Source organism: Myxocyprinus asiaticus, chromosome 47 (genome assembly GCF_019703515.2).
Source record: "Myxocyprinus asiaticus isolate MX2 ecotype Aquarium Trade chromosome 47, UBuf_Myxa_2, whole genome shotgun sequence".
Lineage (NCBI taxonomy): Eukaryota > Metazoa > Chordata > Actinopteri > Cypriniformes > Catostomidae > Myxocyprinus > Myxocyprinus asiaticus.
Genome location: NC_059390.1, coordinates 14,064,129 through 14,073,564, shown reverse-complemented (window position 1 = coordinate 14,073,564; position 9,436 = coordinate 14,064,129).

Sequence of the window (9,436 nt, the reverse complement as noted above, 5' to 3'; positions counted from 1 at the left end):
CAATGTCACTGACACATTTTTTCAGTTTTCATCTAGGTGTATATATTGTGACCCATCTTGTGCCACAATTTTAGTATTAGCCCTTGACTACTGAGATAGAAATGCATGGTTTTTGATTTGTCTTTTTTGTCAGACTGTATAATGTAGAATTTTCATTGAATGCAATTCACTTTAACTATCAGTATAAAAAATAAAATTCTATGATCTTGACTGATTATGTGGATGAGAGCACCGTTTCCTGTCAGTACAGAATTGCTCTGAAATGTGAACTCTGTCACTCAGCGCAATCTATTGTCTTTCATTGAATTGTACTATTAATAGTGGACTATAAATGTTGACTTACCAATGACAAGGCGGAAGATGTAGCTCTCCATATCGTACTTTTTATACTTCGGAAAATAAACACAACTTTACATTTTCAAGGCATATAAGCATTTTGTAAACTTATCCTACATATTATTGAACTGCTTGGGAACGTGTTTTATTTATTTGTATTTATTTTTTCATTAATGTTTTTGTTTAGACGTGCTCATATCCTTGATATCACACACACAAAGGACATATTGTAAGTTATGTCAAGATTTTGAAGTCGACAGAGAGAGATTTCTGGTGGCATTGCATATGCTGCAAATTAACAACTAAAAACTCTTTCTCTGTTTTTGTTATATTGTATCTACAATGCAACCAAATATAAATTTTATGGTACTGTTTGGCAAAAACAGAGTTTTCATGTCAGATCACCTGTATGTAAATGTAATTGTTTCCTGCTCTTGGACAGTTACAATTTTTATATGCCTGTAAGATCACATCAAAAGTCAACCTTTTTATGTAAAAGTTGTAAAATAAGGTTTGATGAAACCAAACTTTCCTATGTTGCTTGTGAAAATGGTGGTGACATTGTTTGGCACTACATGTCAGCGTTTGTCTTTCCCTTTTTATCCACTCTTTGAAATAAAATGGTAACTTCACAAACTGTAATGGAAATTCTGTCCTCATTCAACTATGAATGTAAGCTTTAAAAGAATATTCCAGATTCAATACAAGTTAAGCTCAATCAACAGCATTTGTGGCATGATGTTGATTACCACACAAATTAATTTCAACTCATCCCTCCTTTTCTTAAAAAAAAAATCAGGGTTACAGTGAGGCACTTACAATGGGAGTGAATGGGGCCAATCTGTAAACAATAAATACTCGCTGTTTCAAAAGATAGTCACAAGATGTAAATAATATGCATGTTAACATATTATTTAACGACTATTTCTTTTGGTTGGTCAAATTGAGAATCTTATCTTTTAAAAACTATTACAGAAAAACAATTACTATTGATATATGAAGAATAATAAAGGTAATTAAAGCAATGAACTAAATAAAGGCCAGGTTGATCAAAATCGCTAAGAAGATTGTAATTGTAGTATTCAGATGCCACCCGTCTTCTGTCAAGGTCACTAGTCTTTGGCCACTTGTTTTTATGAAGTTTAGTAATCCCATCATGAAAACTCACTGACCTCTTTATAAAACACATGGTCATATCCGCACCCCACCTCCAGCCTGACGATGGATGGGCTCTTGTTGCATCATAAGCCCTGATCCCTCCCTCCTGGCTAAAACCTGGATTTAAGGCCTGTGTCCTTCTGCTGGGGGAGGAGGAGGGACACACACTAATCCATCAGGCATCCCACATATCCCAGCATCCACTTCCAGATTATCAGTGCCGAACAGCCCGATCAGAGAGAAATATCAAGCATGCAACTGTCTAATCTCCCACAGCAGAACACTTCCTTTCTTAACTGGCCACAGCGAGAGGGCTGTGGAGATGTTAAGGGAAGCGTGAGAGAGTGAGCTACTGAGTCAATTTGTGAAAATAATGTGTGTTTGAGGGCCAAAGTTTTGACAATATCCTCAGAAATATAATGAAACTTTTAATAACTGACTTGTGATTTGAAGTGGCCCTCACTATTTGAAAAGCTCATAATTGGGCCATTTCATGTTTTGCTTCAAATCTAATAATGTCAAGGTTTCTGTAAGAGGTTTAGGGGTAGGGTATGTTATGGTGAATATCATTATTTTAGGTCCTTACTAATAAAGCTTCTCAGGACTGTGTGTGTTGATGGTTTCCAGGTCATAGTGGCAGCTGGCAGGAGATGCTCAGAGCACGCGTGCGTCACTCGTGAGCTCCAGATTAAGGGACTCTTTATTAGCACGCTTTCTGAGAATCTCCCCGCGCCCCGCCCTCATCCTGGCCAAGTGCTCGGCCAATCTGTTCCTCTCTCTGTGTTCACAGGACAGTGTTCAGACTGAGCTCTAATCCAAACACATAACCACAATTCTAACTCAACATTTCAGTGTTACGTACCCAGTTTAAGAGTGATGTAATTTGTAAAACCACTGGCAAGTTTATGCTGACCTTATACATTTATGCTTTTATCCCAAAATGACTTCTAGTGCGTTCATCGAACCCATGAGCTTTGCATTGCTAGCCTAGCACCATGCTCCACCAATTGTTGCATATAATATACAATTAATTAGTAATTACTATACCTTAATGAATTCAAACCAACCAGGCCAAAGTTACCTGTAAAGTTAACTTTTATTATTTATGAGGGTTGCCATCAGCTCAGACAACAGTAAATGGCCGTCTGTTGGTGTTGCGTCATCCGGGAAGTATGGGGCAGAGGTATTGATTGTGTTAAGGAGAGGATATGGCTCTGACAGGGCTGAAGTCTCCAGTCTCTGCGGGGGGCTCGTTCCTCCAGCCTGGAGCTGCACAAACTCTGACTGGGGCAGAGCTTTAATCTCTACTAATCGTATCTTAATACACACTACATCCCTCTGGCCCTCTCTCTTACACACACACATATGCGTGCAAGCAAGCAGTTGCTCTGAACTAATGGATTATCTCCTCTCCTATACCCAGCACCCTACCTAATAGCCAAGATGCTATTTGTATAAGTCTATCTATCTATACATCCATCCATCCATCAAGGGCGTAACCAAATATTCAATATCCAAACCTATCTTGCTCAAAAACTATTCTGAATTTTAGGGTTACATGTCCTTTAGATAAATAGATTTACATTTATTCGTTTAACAGATGCTTTTAAATGAGGAACATAAGCAATTTGTTATACAAAAGTCAACAATATCTTCAGTATCACACTGCTAAGTTCTCACAGTGGCTGGAGTAGTAAATAAGCTAGTGCAGAAGAAAGAGACAGACAAGGATTTATTTTTTATTTTTATTATTGTTAAATAGTAAGTGCATTTAGTGTGTATTGGTTAAGTGCTCGTGGAACAGATGTGTTTTCAGCTGGTTCTTGCTGAGATGTGGAGGTTGAAAGCTCATTCCACCACAGAGGAACAAAGAGAGTGAATGATTGTGAAATGGATTTTTTGCAACTGGACCACCAGGCACCGCTCGTTCATTGACCACAGAGAGCGAGTTGGGACATAGACCTGGAGGAGTGAATTGAAGTAAGAGGGTGCTGTTCCATTGGCTGTCCTGAAGGCCAGAGTCAAAGCCTTGAATTTGATGAAGGCAGCTACTGGCAGCCAGTGGAATGAAATCAAGAGTGGGGTGACGTGAGCCCTCTCTAGTTGACTGAAGACCAGGCGTGCTGCAGCGTTCTGGACCATCTGCAGTGGTTTAATCATGCTAGTTGGGAGACCAGCTAAGAGGGCATTACAGTAGTCCAGTCTTGAAATGACCAGAGCTTGGATCAGGAGATGTGTAGCATATTCAGACAGGAAAGGTCTGATTTGTAAAGCACGAAACTGCAAGACCGGGCATTTAGAGAGGTTGTGTTTAACAGACAATAGATACACACGTATATATTCTATACACAGATACTTAAGCAGGTGATGTATTGTTATTAGTCACCATCGACATTATCACTTTTGTACGTTGATGATGTTCTCATCATCACATGCACCTCGATTCTCCTCGGCACCAGACAGTGCGCAAGAGAGATGGACCTTAATCTCATTCCACTAATGCTCTCTTTATATTAGAGTACAGACCAACCTCTGTCTCAGCTATGCTTGCGCTCTCTCTCTCTCGCCCTCCTAACCAGGGATTACTCACTGAATGGGAGAGAGAGGTAGAGAGGTGTAGTTGGTACAGAGGAGGGGGCCTGAAAAATGCTGTGTAACCCGACCCATCCAGCCCACCTGGAGAAGGCCCACATGGACAGAGATTTCCCACAAAGCAATTACTGCAGCCGAAGTTTCGGCAGGAATCTGACACAATGTGCCTTTCTTCTCCCGCTCGCGTATTTACATTGGATTTTCTGAAACAGTCAGGTAAACACATGAAAACCCAGGTGAAGAGCAGAGTGTGAGTTACTAAAGATCCCATGTTGGTTCAATGGTTCTAACATTTTTTCCCATCCTGTTTCCTGTCTCCACTCTTAATGTTTCCTTAAATACTACTTATAAAAAGAAATAAAAATGAATATAAAGGTTAATTTCCTCAAAGTGATTCGGTTACTGTGAATGTCGGGGAGTTTAGAGAAAGGTTTGATCCAGGTAAAATGAACCATGGTTTTACTAAAGTAATATTGTAGTAACAATTTTTTTTTTTTTTTTTTTGGAAGAAACCATAGTTTTATTGCAATTAACCATGGTGTTACTACAGTTATATGGTGTTAATATAGTAACCATGGTGTAATTATGTGGTTACCATGGTGATATTATGGTTACTGTAGTAAAATCATGGTTTATTGTATGTAAGGGAAGTTTAGGGTTAGGTTTAGGGGTAGGAGTTGGTTGTCTGTGGGACTCTAAATAAACACAATAAACATGTTATAGTGATGCCCCTGTACTGTATGTTAGTATTCAATTAGATGTACAAATATTATCTGTCACTATTGGCACTGGGGTGCAAATAGCATCTAACACTATTTGCACTTAGTGAAAAGAAGATGCTTTTGGTTGCTATTTACACTTTTTTTCACTTCGCATATTTTTTATGTCATTGAATCTTCTGCCCAGGTTCAAATTCAGAAGCCATGTTCATGCCATAACAGTACCATTCATTCATCAATCATTCAATAACAGATGTAAAGAGAATGAATGGCACTAGGAAAAACATAGTACTTCAATGATGGCCAGTGTTTTCATATTGTCATTCATTCTGTATGAATAGATTGATGCAAAAGGAGATAAAGAGGACTTAATCCACCAATCTGCTCCTCAACTACATTAGCAGCCCCTGACCCAGATACAGGGCTGGCTTCTCCATTTACCATAAAAAACACAAGCTGTTTCACACAAATACCACACCACTGAGTTCTCTCTGGTTTTCAAACAAATATTTTTATTCATTCACTGTAAAAATAAATATGGACATGTTGGCCTCATGAAACGTTGATGGCTTATAATACACATTCAATGCTTCATTTTGGAAAAAACAGCTTGCATGCTGAATAAAGGGAGATAAAGCTTCCTTGACTTTACATTACAGCTCCCTTACCAAAATACACCGACTGACCTCATATTGTGAGGTTGGGGGAAATGCAAAAATATTATGAGATTCAAAGTGGCACTAAAATCAAAACCAAACATGGCAGACCATTGTCATTCAACAGCTCATATCCAAGATTGAAGCATCAGGAGCTTTGAGACTGTGGTGTGCAGGGGGAATATTTAAATTTCAGCCCGACCTGCACTACTCTCAGTCACTCACTCAAGGGTGGAACATCGTGGCGGAGTCTGCGGCATCACTGAAACGCAGTCAGCGTTCTAAATGTGTTCTGAATCCTTCTTCTTATCAACCATGACTGTATTATGAACCAATTCATAGCTTAGAGTTGCTTCACAGTGGAGATTTTCTCAGGTAGTAGTTGGCAAGTCTAGAACCACCGGATCTGTCTACCTCACCAGTGTGAGTTCTACCATTGCCAAATACCGTCGGAGAATGTTCGAGTCTGTCCTTGTACTCCCAAGAAGAGGAGACAAGGGCCTTTTCCTTGTCAGATGCCACAATAATATGTTGCATTTTGTATTACAGTCCAAAGAGATTTAAAAGAGTGATTTAATGTGAAATTTTGTGAATTCTGAAGGAATTAAGAAAATAATAAACATCTTAATTAGGTCAGAAAAATACAATAAAGCTCAAGCAAACAGCTCATACTAAGGGAATAAATAGGCATAAAATTAGGCCTCTAGAAAGAAGAAAACCCAATGGCACACCATTTTAGCCTCCAGTATAGCATTACATAAAAAGATAGCAAACTGTTTGTGGAAAAAAAAAACATTTGAAAGCACATATGATTTATTGATCGATGAAGATGCAGTTGCGTCTAAGAGACACAGCTAGATACTTTTCTTTATGTCCTCTACTATGATGCTTCACGGTGTCTGATGCAGACAAACCATTTTAGTGTCATAATGTGTCCATGTTTATATGCACAAATCGTCTTTGTGCAAAAACCACATCAGATTACTATGGGATTCCACTGCAGTGATAGGAAGATTTCCAAACAAAGAACTCCAAGATTATTAAATTTTTGGCTTCCCACAGCAAAGGTCACTTCTTATGCTACATGGCAGAAGAACTGAAAATAGATCATGACTTGCCAAAGCTGTCTGATTAGAATCAATCAAGCTGACGGTCTGCTGTATGTCCTTTAGCTACATGTACAGGGTTGAATTTAGCGGCATTTCTATCTTGTCCCATATTGGCACTACACATAATTGCTCAAAGTATATATAAAAAAGCAAAAATGTGCTAGTGCCAAAACAGGCAAAGAAGAGGGATAAAAGAGCATCAGAGGGTTTTGAGTCTGTGCCTACTTCCACCAGAGAAAGAAACATTGGCCTAAGTGATCGATAGAGAGAGGGAGGAGGGACATGTGTCCTCATGTGGTTCTTTCTCTGCTCTGTTTATGGCCCTTTGGTAATTCACTGATAGTGTGCTTTCACAGTGAATTCTACCAGTGCCATACACAGAACAGGAGTCTGTTAGTTTCAACCCAATGATCTCCAAGGCCAGAAAGCTGAAGACATCAGCCAGCTCAAGACTACCTGCAACCTCCAGCAACACCATTGACAGAGCAAGAGAGTATTGGGGGGGGGGGGGGGGAGGTCAAGGAGGTTGAGAATAACCATTATTCCTACAGGGACAGAGAGGGAGAGAAAAAGACAGAGAATGTGAAAAAGAAAGGAAACACAAAAGTGCATCACAGGAGAATCAAAGAGACAGCGTGCCAAGTAGGATGTGATGCAGTACATCAAAACCCTATTTAATGATGAAAAATGTTGAATCAGTAGAGGGAAAGATTGGATAACAGAGCATCATTGTGAGTCCACTTCATTGTCAATAAAAGCGCTCCTAATTCTTCTTAACTCATATAATTTCTTCTTTTCTGTGGAACTCTGTGGATTTTATTGTAAAGTCCATTGCTAATGCAAAGAATAAAGATTAAAAAAATCAATTACAGTGAAGGACTTTCAAGGCCTTTGATGTCTTTGGATGTTTTTCCAAGCTATTTCTTCTGCTGGGTCGTCGAGGAAGCACATTTGGTTCTATGGTTATCGCAAGATACGTTTACAGAATCTCCATTATCCCAATGGCTTGATCAAACTTGGTCAAACGCTGGTAAAGAAATTGGTTCTGGAAATATCAGTGGTTTCTTCACAGTAAATTTTGGATCACTACAGCCCCTTACAAATACACAAAAATGCTGACATTATCCTGATTTGTGTGCTCAACCAGACATTTTAATTAGCCGATGAGGAGATTATCCAAAGTTATAATAATACGTAATAATGTGCTTTATGCTGAGGGTGGCACAGCATGGGCAATCATATGAGCTTACATCTCTTTAAGAACTGAACAGCCTCTTCTTAGATTATCTTTTCAGATTATGAAAAAAGCAAAAGCTTTCACAAAAGTTCTGGATTTATAAAAAAAATAAAAAAAATAAAGGATGATCCCTTTACAGTGAAATAGAATATACCCACTGTAGTTTGAGGGAGCAACACTTATGTCGATGCATGACAGTCCACATGGGGATTCATCTCTCAGTGTAATCAAAAAACAATATGAAAAAATGTTTCCTTCCAAACACAGCAGACAATTGTTGAGAAAATAAAGCCTGCAGAAGGAGATCCATCAGCTTCAGCTAAGAAAGATTTGAGAACAGCGAAAGGCCTGAACATCAACCAGACTGGTCTAAAACTCCCACTGAATAAAGTGACAAGGGAGGGTTGCTGGGTTTACTTGACTTGAGCAAAAAATTAATAAAAACATTTTATCTACATTACTAACACAGATCACCTGAGAGCTTGATGCTTTTGATACCCCATATCTTTCCCTCTCTCTCTTGCCTCTGCACCACACAGATTCAGGTTATATGCCATCTGCCATGGCAGAAGCCACCAGACCTAGAGCACCCTCCTCCCCAAGGCGAACCCTGCAGCCCCACCCAGGAGGGCCCTGAAACAGCTATTAGCTCCTGCTCCCTCTGCTTCTGCAGGAGATGGAGGCCAGATTGATTCCAGCTCAAAAATGATGTCTAAAGTGATTTTTCAGACGCCCAAATGGCTCCCGGAGCAGGACTCTTTTTGCAATTTCCTGGAATAATCAATACCTCTAAAAAGCCATGCTGAAAAGGCAGCATAGTCAAATTGGTCTGGCTCGTTTTTGTTTCCCCCACCCCTGGATAATAATGAAAGATACATTTCTAATATGATAACATAATAACAGCTTAATGGTCTATTTCTGTTGCTTGCCTCTCCACAAAGCATAATTAAAATGGAAACCAAGAGCTGAAAAAGTTTTAAGCAAAATGCCATCACCCTCGCACAAGGGCTTACTAAAACCACAGTGCCAAAGGCAAAGCCTTATAAATAATCCTAAAGAGGTAAAAACATTTACTTTAAAACAAATGCTCAATATCTGTTAACCTCCATAGTTATCTGTAACCTGACCAAATGGGTAAGGTTTATAGAAAACAACAAATTATATTACTGTGTGTGTTTAGAATAAACTGTAAGTTATTATTCATGTCATTATTGTTATTATTATTATTAGCCTGTTTAATACAAATTTTTGGAGTATTGTCTGATATAAACAATCAACATTGACTTAAAGAAAACTTATTTTAAGGCATTATTTCTATAACTTTCTATTTTTCGTTTAAGGAAACCCAAGATCATTCAGATTTTAGAGACTGATCTTGAATCCAGTGATTTTAACCCTACATGGTATTATGCCTGCACTGCGTCAAATTCTTGCCCTATTGTTTTTGCCTTGAAAACAGTGTTATCGAAGTAAAACCTTTTTTTTTTTTAAATGGTTTGAAGACATTCGTCTTATCATTTTTATCATCACTAATAGCAGCACCGGTGTTCGTTGGTCACCTTTCGTTAAACTCAATGACAGTCTCAAAGCCACCTGGTTAATCGCATTTGTCTAATTACCGAGTATCTC